We start from the raw sequence: 17907 nt of genomic DNA, 5'->3' as shown, positions 1-17907 counted from the left end.
GCGCTCCTATTAGAGCGAGAACTAGGCGTAAACCGAAAGGTGGGGAACCAGTTGCTTCATTCTACCTTACCCAGCACCTTTAAAATGTTCCCAGAGACTTTGACATGTGAACATATTTGCACTATTTTATCTTGAGAGAGAAGGAGGCAATGGGAATGGGAAACAGACGGAAAAGTATTAAAAGGTGGACAATAGTAGACAGTGTTTGTGGTATAGAAAGGCGGAGGGAGACAATGACAGTATGGGAGAAAGACGGGGACGCAGTGGCACCGGAACGTAGTTGACTGTGAAGCAGACAGTGCCGGTGGGGCACTGAATAAAGAGAAAGAGAAAGCGGAAGTAGGGGAGAGCCAGTGACAATGAGGAACAGAGTCTATGAAAACGACAACGGGGAGGGGAGAGAAGGCACAGCAGCAGTGGGCGGGAATGAACGAGGCAAGGCAGTAGGAGAGACCAATGGGAGATGGGGACACATAGTAGTACGACGGAAGGGAGGATACTGCGGCTGTGAAAGAGAGACAGTGGCCCAGCGAGACAGTGGCAATGAGGTGGGTCGAATGAGTGGGAGGGAATGTACAGCTGGAAGTGGATGGGCTTCTGTTAGTGAGAAGTGACGTGCTTGTTAAATATGCTCGCATACAAAATGAGAAATTTTTCAGAGGTGCTGAGGAAGATGGAATGAAGCAACTGGTACCCCACTTTTCAGTCAGAGTCTGTTAAATAAACTGGGGCATATTCGCTTCTTTCGCGCTCCGACAGAAGTATTTTTCCGTCCCGGCACCTGTACATAGCTTACGCAACTGTGCATCGTTACCTCGGACCTTCAGCAGGTTTCACCACTTCTGGCGTGTCACACTACATCACTGCACTACACCACAGTAGCATAGGGGTGGACTAAAGACCTTATTAGGCTAGGGCTCTGAGCACTATGGGACTTAACAGCTGAGGTCATCAGTCCCCTAGAACTTAGAACTACTTAAACCTAACTAACCTAAGAATATCACACACATCCATGCCCGAGGCAGGATTCGAACCTGCGACCGTAGTGGTCTCGCGGTTCCAGACTGACGCGCCTAGAACCGCACGGCCACACCGGCCGGCCACCTTATTAGGAATTTTTCTTGTATTGTGGATGGAAACATTCTTTTAAATGTTTTGATTTCTTGCAGACGTGAGACAGATCTCGCTTACGCTGTGACGATTTGTCTTTCCCATTTTATTCGAACAACATTATGCTGGGTCCTTTTACTCTCTGCTTGACAGGGTAGTTGGAAAAGCGTATGAGAGGAACTGTCTGAATACATTGAAAGGTCCCTGCTTATACCCTCTCATAAAAATAAGTTTAAGTAGACAATGTAATGACAATCATAAAAGTAAACTCAGTTAGAAAAGAAAATGTAATAGCAAACTCAAGGAGGGCAAAACCAATGGTCATTTATTAATGTTCCACCTTGTAAAGCCAACATTTCCTGTGTAATTCCCTTAATCAATATCCCATGTGGTGTGTGTGGTGTGTGTGTGTGTGTGTGAGAGAGAGAGAGAGAGAGAGAGAGAGAGAGAGAGAGAGAGAGAGAGAGAGAGAGAGACAGAAAGATATTTGTACAATTTAAGTGTTGCAGCAATGGATAGCGTCTGCTGGACAGAGATGGAAGAGTGCCCCAAAGAGAGCAACAACTAGTCGAAACTTCAGGTCTTGGTCAAGCAGAGATGAGTAACGTTAGCAAAATGTTCAAATGTGTGTGAAATCTTATAGGACTTAACTGCTAAGGTGATCATCAGTCCCTAAGCTTACACACTACTTAACCTAAATTATCCTAAGGACAAACACACACACCCATGCCCGAGGGAGGACTCGAACCTCCGCCAGGACCAGCCGCACGTTAGCAGCAAGAGGGGAGCTTCTTTTAAGATACTTTGGAGGACTTGTGGAGGGGGGGGGGGCAAAGTATGCTGGGTGATGTGCTGTTCTAAAGCACTCTGGCAGCGGGCGTCATGGTGAGTGGACGTGTTGGGTAGCTCCGCTAAGAAAGTGTGGCATGGTTGGTTGAGTTCACCTTAAGTGAGCGACGATACTAACTCTTTTATTTCAGCGTTTTAAATTAAGATGGGTGTGTGAAATTTTAAAAATCTTTTTAATATTTTAAGATATCGTGTGAAGATTTGTAATGGTAAATCTCTGAGTCGTGTTGCACAAGAGCACGATGAAATGCTAAGACACAGCTGGTAAAGCTTAAGGTCAGGTGTATCTTAAATTAAGATGTGGGTGTGAGATACCATTCGTGTTTTGAAACTGAATAGAATAGCATGTGTGACTTACAGTTTCATTGTGCACGAGGGCCCAGTGGCGAGAACAAGATGTGTGTAACGTGTTTCGATGTTTTGTGAAATTGCTATACGTTCTGGAAATTCGTGTATCGTGAAAGAAGGGAATAGTAATCACGATCCGAGATTGAATTTGAATAGTAGGCCAACACGTGTGAGACGTGAGTGGCTCGTGTTCCCGCCATCATCTATTTTACACCCTGTTTTTAACGCACTTCCACCTCACTACGTTAATTTAAATCACTACTGTCACTGAGTTGCTGCTTCGCCTGACCGTGAGCGGCTCTAGCACCGCGTATCGATATACTTACTTCCCGGTCGTCGTCTGCCGTAAGAGTGTCGGGTCGTGAGTTCGGGCTGCAGTCAGTTGGAACGCGTCTGCAGCACAGTCCGGACCTGCCAGTCGGAGTCGAGACAGCATTATACTGTATGTCTATTGAGGTACCAGTGATACACGTGAGTTGACTACTGTACCAGGTGCACCGGTATGAAATGAGTCGTGATGGCTGGGTGTTGTGTGCTGTCCTTAGGTTAGTTAGGTTTAAGTAGTTCTAAGTTCTAGGGGACTTATGACCACAGCAGTTGAGTCCCATAGTGCTCAGAGCCATTTGAACCATTTTTATGAAATGAGCGTTTTTTTGTGAAAATGAAACACTATTTTTGAGTTGAAAAGTAAAAACATTTTATTCAAAGTACTGACCACTGCTTTCTATACGTATTGACCACCTTTCTGGCAATTTGTGGACACCACGCCAATAGAAATGTTCGTCTTTTGAAGCAAACCAATCAGACACCCAATTTTCGACTTCTTCGTAGGAATCGAAGTGTTACTCAGCCAATGCGTGTGCCATTGATGAAAACAAATGGTAGTCGAAAGGGGCCAAGTCTGCTGAATACGGCGGGTGAGGTAGCAGCTCCCAGCCAAGTGTTTTGATTGTTCCTGAAACAGTTTTGCTTTGTGTGCAGGTGCATTGTCGTGTAAAAATATTACTTTGCCATGTCTTCTGGCCCATTCTGGTCTTTTTTCGATCAATGCATCGTTAAAATAGATCATTTGTTGTCTGTAGCGATTAGTATTCACAGTTTCGCCGGGTTTTAGAAGCTCATGATACGCCACACCTTTCGGATCCCACCAAACACAGAGCATTGTGTTCTTGCCGAATCGATCTAGTTTGCAGTCGATGTCGATGGTTGTCCCGGATTAGCCCATGATTTTTCCCTTTTAGGGTTCTTAAAATAAATCAATTTTTCATCGCCAGTAACAATTCTAAGTTAAATTGATTTTCTTTCGTGTCTTTGAAGCAAAATTTGATAAATGGTTTTTCGGTTTTCCATCTGTCTTTCATTCAATTCATGTGGCACCCATTTTCCACACTTTTGGATCATTCCCATAGCTTTCAAACGGTCAGAAATTATTTTTGTGCAACATTTAGCATTGCTGTCATTTGCTTCTGACTCAAAGTATCATCTTCATCCAATATTGCTTGCAATTCGGCGTCTTCGAACATTTCTGGTGGTCTTCCACGTTCTTCATTTCTTACATCAAAATCATTATTTCTGAACCGTTGAAACCATCTTTTCCATGTTGCTTCTCATAGAGCATGATCACCATATGTCTCTACAAGCATTCAATGCGACTCTGGTACAAAATTCGACATTGTTAACACGATGAAAACATATGATGTTGTTTGTTCCACGACTTGATGTATACTAAATATCGTTGACAGATGTCATACCAACCAAACAAAAAAAACTTGAGGCTCGTTCACAACAAATGTTCCCTATCGACAGATTTGTATCTTAACGCTCATTTCATACCGGTACACCTGGTATTTGGTGCTTTTCAGGAGGACAGAGAACCATTCACCTCTAAACGTACTTGTATCTGCGTTAAGGGATAACTGACAGAGTCGACGGGGTGATCGATTGAGACAGAGCTGTAATGAGGTACGATTTAATGGTTGACTGATGCATTCTAGAGAAGGAGAAGTTGCTGCAGGTCAATTTTTTTTCCAGTGTTCTGTCCGGATGCATCAGTCGCGTGACATAGTCTGCATTCTACTCGTATACAGCCACGTTTTCTGTATGTGGTTTAAAGCACTGTCTACTTGCGATCGTTAACGGTATACCTGTCGGTCATCAGAGGACTTCCATCTCATGTGTGATGAAACTTGAGGCATTCCTCTAAACGAACTTTGATTTATGCGGTCCCCCCTGTCGCATCTTGGGTGTAAAATCGAGAATTCAGCGTCATAACTAAGTTAGCGATAGGAGCTTGTGAGGCGCTGCAATCCCCGTGTACAGATTTGCCTGTCAGATATGCTGTTTACAGAGTTAGTGATTGTGTGAGTTGTAATTTTCACATGTCGGACGCTGCTGCTATGCGTTTATTTGTTTCCTTGCATGACATATCCCCCGCTACTAACGATCATTTTATATAGGCCTGATGCAGGCGTCGTATAATTTTTGAACCGTGATCGGGTGTGAACAGTGGACACTATACGTCTCCGGAAAGCTATATTGTCCTCGCATCACACAGAGCAAGTGTTTTACGGAAGTAGTTTGTTTTTTGTTTTACGGTTCGATAACATAGTTTTTCGTAGAGAAACCGGGAAGAAGGATGTATGTCATGCGCTTGAAATATATTTCTCACTATGGAATATTAACAACGCCACATTCCATACCAGTGGCAGGTCGGAAACGCACGCGATCTAACATTATAGCTCGTTTTAAGTGCAGAACGTAGTAGCCTCAGTAGTGCGTGTGTTTATGTTCTCTCTCTTAGCAATACCTTCCAGGTACCGATCCTAGACTACAGAACAATACTTTAGAGTTGATAGCTTGCCTGATTTACGTAAAAATGCGTCGAACTCCATACGCCTGGAGCTCCATTTCTCGTAAGAATCATTCTTTTCTTATTCTTCTTAACTGTCTGCTATAACATCACGGCACTTTGAAATCTGTTACTATACGTCAATGAGGAGTGTTAGGCTTCTTGACATGGACGCATCTCGAGAAATCTCATGCACTTGGACAGGTGAGGACTCGGTGAGCTCCATTCATTCGTGAGACGTGGAGTGTAGCGGTCTATTTCTGCTCGGATGCAGATTAAATCGGTAGCGGTTCTGTAGGGTGTGCTGGCCACGGACAGTGCGAGATGGTATTTTACCCAAAGACAGCGAGAATGCTCTGTGACTCCCATACGCATAGAGATAGATCGTAAATTAATAACTATGCTCGAAATGTTAGAAATACGTGGAGCGCCGTCTGGTGCATTATCTGAAAACTACATTGAACAGTTAAACAGAGAACCGACTCGTGGCGAAAACATATTAGACCTTCTGGTGACAAACAGACCCGAACTATTTGAAACAGTTAACGCAGAACAGGGAATCAGCGATCATAAAGCGGTTATTGCATCGGTGATTTCAGCCTTAAATAGAAATATTAAAAAAGGTAGGAAGAATTTTCTGTTTAGCAAAAGTGACAAAAAGCAGATTTCAGAATACTTGGCAGCTCAACACAAAACTTTTATCTCAAGTCCAGATAGTGTTGAGGATCAGTGGACAAAGTTCAAAACCCATCGTAAAATATGCATTAGATGACCATGAGCCAAGCAAGATCGTAAGAGATGGAAAAGAGCCACAGTGGTACAACAACCGAGTTAGAAAACTGCTGCGGAAGCAAAGGGAACTTCACAGCAAAAATAAACATAGCCAAAGCCTTGAAGACAAACAAAAATTAAACGAAGTGAAATGTAGTGTGAAGAGGGCTATGCGAGAGGCGTTCAACTAATTAAGTAAAGTTCTATGTACTGACTTGGCAGAAAATCGTAAGAAATTTTGGTCTTATGTCAAAACGGTAGGAGGATCAAAACAAAATGTCCAGATACTGTGTGACCAAAATGGTACTGAAACAGAGGATGACAGACTAAAGGCCGAAATACTAAATGTCTTTTTCCAAAGCGGTTTCACAGAGGCAGGCTGCACTGTAGTTCCTTCTCTAGTTTGTCACACAGATGACGAAATGGTAGATTTTGAAATAGATGACAGAGGGATAGAGAAACAATTAAAATCGCTCAAAAGAGGAAAGGCCGCTGGACCTGATGGGATACCAGTTCGATTTTACACAGAGTACGCGAAGGAACTTGCCCACCTTCTTGCAGCGGTGTACCGAAGGTCTCTAGAAGAGCGTAGCGTTCCAAAGGATTGGAAAAGGGCACAGGTCATCCCCGTTTTCAAGAAGGGACGTCGAACAGATGTGCAGAACTATAGACCTATATCTCTAACGTCTATCAGTTGTAGAATTTTGGAACACGTATTATGTTCGAGTATAATGACTTTTCTGGAGACTACAAATCTTCTCTGTAGGAATCAGCATGGGTTTCGAAAAAGACGATCGTGTGAAACCCAGCTCGCGCTATTCGTCCACGAGACTCAGAGGGCCATAGACACGGGTTCCCAGGTAGATGCCGTGTTTCTTGACTTCCGCAAGGCGCTTGATACAGTTCCCCACAGTCGTTTAACGAACAAAGTAAGAGCATATGGACTATCAGACCAGTTGTGTGATTGGTTTGAAGAGTTCCTAGATAACAGAACGCAGCATGTCATTCTCAATGGAGTGAAGTGTTCCGAAGTAAGAGTGATTTCGGTTGTGCCGCAGGGAAGTGTCGTAGACCATTGCTATTCACAATATACATAAATGACCTTGGGGATAACAGCGGAAGTTCACTGAGGCTTTTTGCGGATGATGCTGTAGTATATCGAGAGGTTGTAACAATGAAAAATTGTCCTGAAATGCAGGAGGATCTACAACGAATTGACGATGGTGCAGGGAATGGCAACTGAATCTCAATGTAATCAAGTGTAATGTGCTGCGAATGCATAGAAAGAAAGATCGTTTATCATGACTATGTCCAGTTGTAAGGAGGGTATGGAGTTGACTGTTTATAGCAAACGGAAGAGTATGTCAAGTCATAAGAAAGGTAGTGATATTTCTATTTCCAGAGCCATTGCCGACAGCATGGTGTATTTCCGATACTCTGCTCATTGTCGAATGCCCTTCAATTGAGACTACGATCGTAACATTTAATTGTAAGTATAATGGTAAAACGTGTATGTGACCAGTTTTCTAGAATGATTCCGTGTATCCATGGCCTGTGGTGGGAATGATTCACGTTTCCTGTTAACGGCAGGAGCCATCCAAATCAGAGGCCTGTTGGAGTGTAGTAATGTATCTGAGTTAACTTGGCCGTCGTCCAGACGTCCGAATAGCGAACTAATACTAAGTATGTGTAGGACTGCTTTCGTGATCAAATGGAAATTTGAGAAGATTGTATATGGAGGTGTGGTTGCGCTGGACCATTATTCCCTCCCATCTAAATTGTTTGATTGGCTGCTTCTGCACAATTCGCGCCTTTTATTTAGTTGAGAGAAGATCGATTGTGGTGTGTGCATCTAGCATGTGGAAGACAGGTTTACCGGTTCTCTAGACATGGGAAAGACCTTAGTTGGCTTGTAAATTATAGGGATGATTTGGAACATGTTACATTACCAACATGGAAATATCAATTTCCTATATTTGTTTCTAGTTACCCAGTGGTTTACAGCACGCTGCATATCGGTAAAGTTTGGGGTTTGTAGAGAAATAATTTCCAGTCTATATGTTGGGAATTATGTTGCGTTAGCGATCGGTAGGATGTTGCCTAGTGCTTGATATCGAGAAGTACCGCGAAAATGGTCTAATATTATGGCGAAAATACATGTGTTCTTGTAATCTCTGAGCCTGGAGATGTGCATAGAAAAGTGAGCAAGCAAGGAAGCAGGTTCAGAGGAGAAACAGTAACGCATTTGTGCCAAGGGGATACGATCCCGAATTTGCAGAACAGTTCTGAGAGCGACTTCGGTTGGCTGAGTGTGGCCTGTCATGCGTTGGAGGGGGGGGGGGGGGGGGGGATGACGTGTGATAGTCAGCTGTGGGAAAATATCTAGTACTGTGAGGAGTATATACAGTACTGCCTTCACAGTATATGTACGAATGATGTAAAAGAGATGATTTTGTTTGGTGCAAGATATGAATTGTATGTTTACTACTTTGACATGGAATGCAGTGATATATTGCTGTGTTGGATATCAGTTTCATGCTCTAATATTCAAGCTTCTGTCCTCAGTGGGAGAGCAGTGTAACTGAGTAAGAGTCTTTCAGTATTTGTTGATATGTATGGCACTTTGCGAGGTTTAGTTGTCAGTTCAAAATGGCGATCAGTGTAAAATAGTTTTCTTTGCCGCTGAATGTCACGTCTGTAGAAAGAAAGAAAAGGCAGATGGTGCTTCCCTTGGACTGAGGAGCATTGTGACATACAGTCGGTGTGAGTGTAGGCATAAGATAATTTTTTCAGGTGTTGCACAGATATAAAAGATAATTGGACTTGTGTAAAATGTGTATATATTGCATTGTAAAGGTACTATGCTTTATGTTGTGGCATGACTAGAGAGGATGACTGTGTGTCCTATCCTGAGGGATGAATAGATTCAGCACATAGATACCAGCGAGAGATTTTGTAAGTGGGAAATTATGTGTGCTATAGATACTGAGATTCGTTCCAGAAGCACAACCATGAAGAGCATAAATTACGTGTACATAGATCAGTATCAGACTGTTACGGAAATAGTAATAATATTTAATTGTAGTTAGACTGGTGAATATGTTCTTAGATTGCAATATTCTTGTGAGTCTGGTATGTATTTGATGATGTGTAGACAACTTCGCGGGTTTAATGTGAGTGCAATTTAGCGATCTGTGCAAAATAATTTTACTGCTGTAATTCCTGTTTGCAGAAAGAAAGAAAAGATGGATGCTGCTCCGATACCGGCGGCATCAGCAATTCGGCGGGTAAATTCGACAAGAGCCAATCATAATGCTCGATTCATTCATATCCTTTGTGCTGGGATACAGGCATCTCTACATAGCGGTGGGGACGTTTGTCTGAGTTGAAAGCAGGAAGGGTAACACTTGATGGAGAGGGTACCTCGTTAGGTCCTCGAGGAAGACTGCATTCGACGTTATTCTGCGCTGTTTCAGTAAACAGATTCTGTTAGGGCAAGAATTTCCGTGCATACAAGCTGAGACACCAAGAAAGCGAGTGTTAACTATTTCAAGGGCAATATACAATTTCCGTGAGGTCGACTTGGTTATTATTTTTACATAGTCATGTGACATCACTATAAGGTTGAGAATGTTGTTAAATGTGCTTGGGACGATCTCCCTGTCTGTGCTTAGACAGTGATCTATTTCTAAACAAGGAAAATGGCGTTATGATTAAGGGTGTTTCTGCAACATGCCACCTTGGAGCATCTGCACTTTGGAAATAGGTCTTCGCTCCCGTATGATCACATCATCAAAAGCACCTAGATGACCACATATTTGGAGAGGAATTTCTCAGGTGTGTCAAGTATAATGGGAATGCCGCTGCCTCATGCGTGCGGTTCCCAAACAGACGTCTGTTTGTCGTTTCACAGCTGACGGCCTCATCACTTCGCGGGGAGTGCCTAGCTGCAGCGGGGGTGGGGTCAGCACCAGGGGACAGCGACGCCCACGTGTTCCATTTGAATCGTGGGCAGATTTCTATTGCATGATCTGTAACGTCAGTATGAGGGCGCGGGCTTGACACTGTGATGCCAATAGTGCCCATCGGAAGTGTCCCATTAGAATGGCAATATAGAGAAAGCGGTCAAACAGATGACATCAGGGTCGACAGGGCCTTCTAGTGCTGGTACTGGGTACTAGGTCAGTTGGAGCCTAGATCTGGTGATGGAGACACTGCCTGCAAAATAAAAACTCATGTTCAGCACAGGCAGAGTCTTTCCCTGCCATTTACCCCCACCATTTTGAGTTACATCATGCCCTGTGCATGTTAGTAAACGCCAGCCGGAGTAGCCGTGCGGTTCTAGGCGCTTCAGTCTGGAACCGCGTGACCGCTACAGTCGCAGGTTCGAATCCTGCCTCAGGCATGGATGTGTGTGATGTCCTTAGGTTAGTTAGGTTTAATTAGTTCTAAGTTCTAGGGGACTGATGACCATATGTGTTAAGTCCCATAGTGCTCAGAGCCATTTGAGCCATTTGTTAGTAAACGTTTGTGCATGTTAGTACACTTCAGTACACGTTAGTACACGTTAGTGCACGTTAGCCTGACAACATGGATTAGTAAGGGGAGGTGGCGGTCGGTTGAGGATCGTAACGGAGATTTTAACTATTTCCTTCCAAGTCCAGGTGGGCGTGGCATTGGCGAAAATTCATTCCAAGTCCACAGTAGCGCTCTCTGGTGGTGTCAACATGTACTAGGCCTCGTGGTGAACACAATGTATGCCGCCATCTTGAATAATGGTAGTCGCCTCATCAGATGACATCATAGTCGACAGTACCCTCTGCTGGTGGTAGTTTGTACTAAGTCAGTTGGAGTCCAGACCTCCTGGCAAGCACACTGGTTGGTGGTGCTGTCTATAATTGTTTAAATAAAAACTGGTACCTGATTTCGATAGTTGACAATTAGCGAGCATATTTGAAGAGTGTCTTAGATGGATTATTATTTTGACAATTTAGTAGTTATTTGGCTCTCTTGATGCAAATGTATTGCATTATTTACGAGTGGTAGACTATGCAATGCATTATTTTGACATTTTACAATTAGCAGGCACGTGTGTAGAGCATTGTAGATAAGTTACTTAGGAGTAGTTTGCAGGTCTGTATGCTGTGTAGCATGTCAGAGCCTGTGTTCTGTATCACTGTGATAAATATACTCCATTGATAATTAATTTGTTCGAAAATAAATAAAGTACACTCCTTCCTCTCTCCAGCAGCCCATTGCAGGCTAATTCCATTTCCCACGAATCCCTAGGAAGAGGTGGCGGTCGGGTGACTTATGTTAGTGGAGGTAGCCCAAGTGGCCTATCTTCCTGCGATTTTCTTTGCGTAGAAGAGATATAACCATGGTGTAATGCATTATCCTGTTGGAATTTGAGCTTAAAGCCATTTTTCAGGGGGAGTGGGGCGTGGTACTTTCCCACCAAAATTCAAACTTCCCGCCAAAATCCGCCATATTGAATGACGTCTTGGCCACCATCTTGGATGAGGCCATGCGCTATTGCCAAGTCTATACGCCACTATTTTGGATGACGCCATTGCCGCCATCTTGCATACACCTGCCAACAATGCACAGTGGACCAGAGCAGGCTTTGTTCCAATACTTGTGTGTGGGGGGGGGGGGGGGTGAGGGGGGGTCTGTGTATGTCTGTGTGTGTGTGTGTGTGTGTGTGTGTGTGTGTGTGTGTGTGTTTCCACTATTTTACATGAACACCACAGAAGAGATGCAGCTGGTGGTCTCTTTTTTAGGCTTTGTTGGCTGCAGGACAGGAGGAGGGGTGTTAGTGTATATATAGCAATTGAACTACTACTATCATCTTGTGGTTTCTTTTCTATTTATTTGTTAAAACTATCGTCATTGCATGCACCATTGCCCCATTTTAATATTTTGCCGTGACTGGTTTGTAAGAGGGGAAGGGGATGGGCCATAAAGCACAAATGACCTAGTGCAGCGACCTTGGAAATTTTGATTTGATATTTTATTTTAACACTAGGTAATGATTGGCAAGAGTACAGACCCACTAACATTATTCAGCTAATTCCACCAGCTTGGATTTCGACTGGGTAGGGGGAGGGGGAGGGGAGGGAGTGTAGGTTTTTAGTTCCCCAATAACTCTGTTGGGTTAGTTCCCCCATCTATAATTTTGATTGGTTGTTTCATTTTTAATACTACACTGTGATTGGCTGACAGCAATTGGTGGGGAGTGGGAGTAGGGAGGAGAGTGGGAAAGAGGTCCTGATTATAACAGGTAAGGATGATGACATAACTGATAAGACTGATGACGTCATTTATAAGAGTGACTAAGTCACTCGTAAGCCTAGACCCTCAAGATGCAGATGTAAATGACAAGGAGAATTTTCCAGATTTGTCATGACACACCAACTTACAGAGACACTCACTTGAAATTTTCAACTGTTTCTTTCACTTGCAGGAGGCTATCGCTTATTACCATATTTTATTAATCAAGTCTGAAAATCTATGTAATAAAAAGTGTGTTACATACAACAGCATGCACTAGTATAGAGACCTAGCTGTAAGAATAGTTGTGAATATCTATATCATTAGGTAAATTATGATCATAACTGGATGACACTTAAGTCATATTATTAATTTCGTCATTAATGTGGAAAGCGGAAGTGCTGCCTCAGTTCTGAGTCCATAATTACAAACAGGTGGAAGATGCCCTACTTGTTCTGTCAGAAAAACATGTTGTGTCAGGAACAAATAATTTTATTATTAAGCCCATCTGATCCTACGGTTAACCACACTCTGCCGATATGTCTGAGAACAACAGGCGATTAATTGAACTTAAATTCTCACCTATGTTGACTACCCTGATATAAAAACTGTGTCATATCATTATTAATTACCAATATTTACAGATGTTTTCGATGAACGATATGTCACTGCACAGAATACTCTCAGCTGAGCAATAAACATTAAATATTTAGTCTCTCATTGTGTTCCACTACAGGTGTAATATCCTACAAATTAATAAACAGTATTTTATTACATTTTTAAAAACTAAGGGAGGAACATACTGCTATATGTTACCTTTGTAATCAGTCAATAAATCCAAGTATATTAGGTGAAAGACTGAAATATGCAGTAGTATCATTGATTTATAAAACTGAAGATAAGAAGTAATGCCTTATTATAAATCCAACTACGTCTTCGTTGGCTCCCAAATATTTTTGAGATGTTAACTTCTGACATATAAGTTTACCTCCATTTTAACAAAAATCTTTTTGCAATAGTTTAACTTGACTTTTACAAAAGATCCTCTACAAAAAAAGCAATGTATGCAGTCACAAACACGTATCTGCTACAACTAAACAGTTTCCAGGTTACATTTTCTCTGTTCTTGCCAACGCCTTAGATTAAACGGATCATAAAATTCTGCAAGGTAAATTAATTGGTCTGGCGTGAAATGCAATCCACTTGCATTTTTTGTGTCTTATGTTGGCAACAGACAATGGAAGGTTACGTTAACAAATGATACCACCACAATATAACAAAATTGTGAGTGGTAACTTGAAATATGGTGTCCTGCAAAATTTGCACTTATAGCAGAACTTTTGTTGACCTTCATTTAATGTTTCAACATGAACGTTGTAGCACTCTTCAAGATGTGTACTCTGATGAACGACCCAAACACAGCCACTCGAGAGACGACCAGGATAATAATGGAAAATGTCTGGAACTGATTTACAGCAAACAACTTAACATTTGACCTAGCAGAAACTGGTGTTTTGCGGTTACACCCAAATGGAAACGACTTGCAATTGCCCGAAGAAAAGGCTAATGGTAATATACAGGATGAGGTGTTCAGGTGTATACTAGAGTGAATCGCTCTTTCATACTTGCCTTGCACATACTATTGGTGCCCCCCTTTCCGTATTTTCACTCAATACTGTCCTGTCGTATAATTTTCTGGAGCAATGCATCTGAATTAAAAAAGCCTTCTGCTACATAAACGAACAGTAAAACAATTATCTATAGTTGATAAGGGAGCATCTCGCAGAACCGTCATCAGTGACCACGGGATTCTTAGACACACGCACCAAAACGTTTGCTCACTAATGGCATGTTCAGTTAACGATAAAAGTTAAACCCAGATGAACGTTGAAATTCACAGTCGCAGTACCTCAAGCAAAGAAAATTTTCGTATAGACCGTGCAGTTTTGTTTTCTTTGGCAAAAGTCAATAACAGGAAAACTTGTTTATTTATTTAATCTGATCAGGTGCAGGCGTACAAGCCCTCTCCTGCATCGAACATTTGCAGTATACATTTCACGCTTTAGTTACTTATTAAATGACAGTAACTGTAATGTGGGAAGTATTTGTAATGTGGTTCAGTGCTGACAAGGAATTAACGACGATAATTCTAGCTCCACTGATACTAATAACATTAATAATAACGTTAGTGGCAGATATTTGAGGCAGACAAATGTAGGTAGACCGAACCGAGTAAGAGCTTTGAGCAAAGGAAGCGGCTACTCGGGTAGCAGAGTACTTGTGGCGTGCACATGGGTTTTTTTTAGGCTAGGCAGTAGTGCGAGGTGCCCTGATGAACACTCACCAGTCGACGTGGAGGCAGGGAAATGAGGACGCGCTCAGTGTAAAGACACTTCAGATATCAAGATATTTGCAGTAAATTTCCAGAGTGTTCGGAATAAAGTTCCCGAGTTTACTGCCCTCCAGGAAGCGTGTGGCGCGCAAATTATTCTCTGGACTAAGACCTGGCTGAACCCTGAGATTGGATGTCCTGAAATATTTAGTGAGGGTTGGAACGTGTATCGGAAAGACAGATTAGACACCGTAGGAGGTGGTGTCTTCATTGCAGTTGACAAAAATATTGTGTCTACTGAGGTCGAAGTAGAGCGTGATTGTGAAGTTATCTGCACACGTTTAACAGGGCTAGAGCAAATAAAGTTAATTGTTGGGTGTTATTACAGGCCACCAGGTTCCACCGTGACAGCTCTAGAATCATTCAAAGGCAGTCTACATTCTGTATCGCAGAAGTACCCGGATCATGCTATATTAGTAGGAGGCGACTTCAACCTACCTAGTATAGACTGGATGTCTATGGATTCATTACAGGTGGTACAGACAATCCGTCGTGTGAATTACTTTTGAACAGATTATCCAAAAACTGTCTTAAGCAGCTAAATCGACAGCCAACGCGCAATGGAAACATTTTAGATCTGGTAGCCACGAACAGACCAGACCTCATCGACGGTGTCAGTGTTGACAGGGATTAGTGATCATTATGTTGTCATTAAGACTATGGTTACGAAAGTTAAAAAGTCGGTCAAGAAGGCTAGGAGAGTATTCTTACTAGAAAGAGCAGATAAGCAGTTGTTAGCATCCCACTTAGTAAATGAATGGACTTCATTTACTTCCGGTACGATGGACGTGGAAGAATTATGGGCAAATTTTAAACACATTGTAAGTCACGCATTGGACAAGTATGTGCCGAAAAAGTGGGTTACGGACGGAAAAGACCCACCGTGGTTTAACAGCGCAATTCGGAGAATGCTCAGGAAGCAAAGACAGTTGCACTCGCGGTACAAGAAAGATCGGGAGAATGAGGACAGGCAAAAGTTAGTAGAGATTCGTGCTGCTGTAAAAAGAGCGAAGCGCGAAGCATTCAACCACTACCACCGTCATACCTTAGCAAAAGATCTTGCTGAAGGCCCTAGGAAATTCTGGTCTTAGGTAAAATCGGTAAGCGGTCGAAGGCTTCTATCAAGTCGCTCACTGATCAGTCTGGCCTGGCAACGGAAGACAGCAAAACGAAAGCTGAAATTTTAAATTTAGCATTTGAGAAATCTTTCACGCAGGAGGATCGTACAAACATACCGCCGTTTGAGTCTCGTACAGATTCCCGTATGGAGGACATAGTGATAGACATCCCTGGGGTTGTGAAGCAGCTGAATGGGATGAAAATAAATAAATCGCCAGGTCCTGATGGGATTCCAGTTCGGTTTTAAGAGAGTACTCTACTGCATTGGCTCCTTACTTAGCTTGCATTTATCGTGAATCTCTTGCCCAACGTAAAGTCCCGAGCGACTGGAAAAAAGCGCAGGTGACGCCTGTTTGTAAGAAGGGTAGAAGGACGGATCCTCAAAATTACAGACCAATATCCTTAACATCGGTTTGTTGCAGGATTCTCGAACACATTCTCAGTTCGAATATAATGAATTTCCTTGAGACAGAGAAGTTGCTGTCCATGCATTAGCACGGCTTTAGAAAGCATCGCTCCTGCGAAACGCAACTCGCCCTTTTTTCCACATGATATCTTGGGAACCATGGATGAAGGGCAGCAGACGGATGCCATATTCCTTGACTTCCGGACAGCGTTTGACTCGGTGCCCCACTGCAGACTCCTAACTAAGGTACGAGCATATGGGATTGGTTCCCAAATATGTGAGTGGCTCGGAGACTTCTTAAGTAATAGAACCCAGTACGTTGTCCTCGATGGTGAGTGTTCATCGGAGGTGACGGTATCATCTGGAGTGCCCCAGGGAATTGTGGTAGGTCCGCTGTTGTTTTCTATCTACATAAATGATCTTTTCGATAGGGTGGATAGCAATGTGCGGCTGTTTGCTGATGATACTGTCGTGTACGGGAAGGTGTCGTCGTTGAGTGACTGTAGGAGGATACGAGATGACTTGGACAGGATTTGTAAGTGGTGTAAAGAATGGCAGCTAACAATCAATATAGACACATGTAAATTAATGCAGATGAATAGGAAAAAGAATCCCGTAATGTTTTAATACTCCATTAGTAATGTAGCGCTTGACACAGTCACGTCGATTAAATATTTGGGCGTAACACAGCAGAGCGATATGAAGTGGGACAAGCATGTAATGGCAGTTGTGAGGAAGGCGGATAGTCGTGTTCGGTTCATTGGTAGAATTTTGGGAAGATGTGGTTCATCTGTAAAGGAGACCGCCTATAAAACATTAATACGACCTATTCTTGAGTACTGCTCGAGCGTTTGGGATCGCTATCAGGTCGGATTGAGGGAGGACACAGAAGCAATTCAGAGGCGGGCTGCTAGATTTGTTACTGGTAGGTTTGATCATCACGCGAGTGTTACGGAAATGCTTCAGGAACTCGGGTGGGAGTATCTAGAGGAAAGGAGGGGTTCAAATGGTTCAAATGGCTCTGAGCACTATTGGACTTAACATCTTAGGTCATCAGTCCCCTAGACATAGAACTACTTAAACCTAACTAACCTAAGGACATCACACACATCCATGCCCGAGGCAGGATTCGAACCTGCGGCCGTAGCGGTCGCGCGGTGCCACACTGAAGCGCCTTTAACCGCGTGGCCACAACGGCTGGCGAAAGGAGGGGTTCTTTTCGTGAATCGCTACTGAGGAAATTTAGAGAACCAGCATTTGACGCTGACTACAGTACAATTTTACTTCCGCCAACTTACATTTCGCGGAAAGACCACAAAGATAAGAGAGACTAGGGCTCGTACAGAGGCATATAGGCAGTCATTTTTCCCTCGTTGTGTTTGGGAGTGGAACAGAGAGAGAAGATGCTAGTTGTGGTACGTGGTACCCTTCGCCACACACCGTATGGTGGATTGCAGAGTATGTATGTAGATGTAGATGTAGAAATTAGGAAGATGTGGTTGGAAAGACCGATACTAAGTTATTATACAGTAGCGAGTGTGCACAGGAACAAAAGCAGAAATTATTGTTGCTAGAGCACATATGTCGTAAACTGTCTTTTGAAGCTGGAGCCATTACACGGTTCCCTGATATAACAAGGGAGGTCATTCCAGAGCCAACGCAAAACTACTGGAAAGGACTCTGAGAAAGCAGCTAAGCGATGCAGTGGGAAACTGTTTACTCCTGATTGTTTTATTTATATATATTATTATATATATATTTTGCAGGACACCAAAAACAGCAATCGTCTAT

General features: G+C 42.9%; 1 protein-coding gene across 1 annotated transcript in view; it reads right to left on the bottom strand.

The window, feature by feature from the left end:
• LOC124620302 overlaps nucleotides 1-17907 on the bottom strand; it is a 227146-nt gene that overhangs the window by 138691 nt on the left and 70548 nt on the right. The window lies entirely within an intron of this gene.

This window comes from Schistocerca americana, chromosome 6 (genome assembly GCF_021461395.2).
Source record: "Schistocerca americana isolate TAMUIC-IGC-003095 chromosome 6, iqSchAmer2.1, whole genome shotgun sequence".
In the NCBI taxonomy this organism is placed as follows: Eukaryota; Metazoa; Arthropoda; class Insecta; order Orthoptera; family Acrididae; genus Schistocerca; species Schistocerca americana.
Note: the sequence above shows the minus strand (reverse complement) of the source record. Positions and strands in the feature narration are given on the sequence as shown.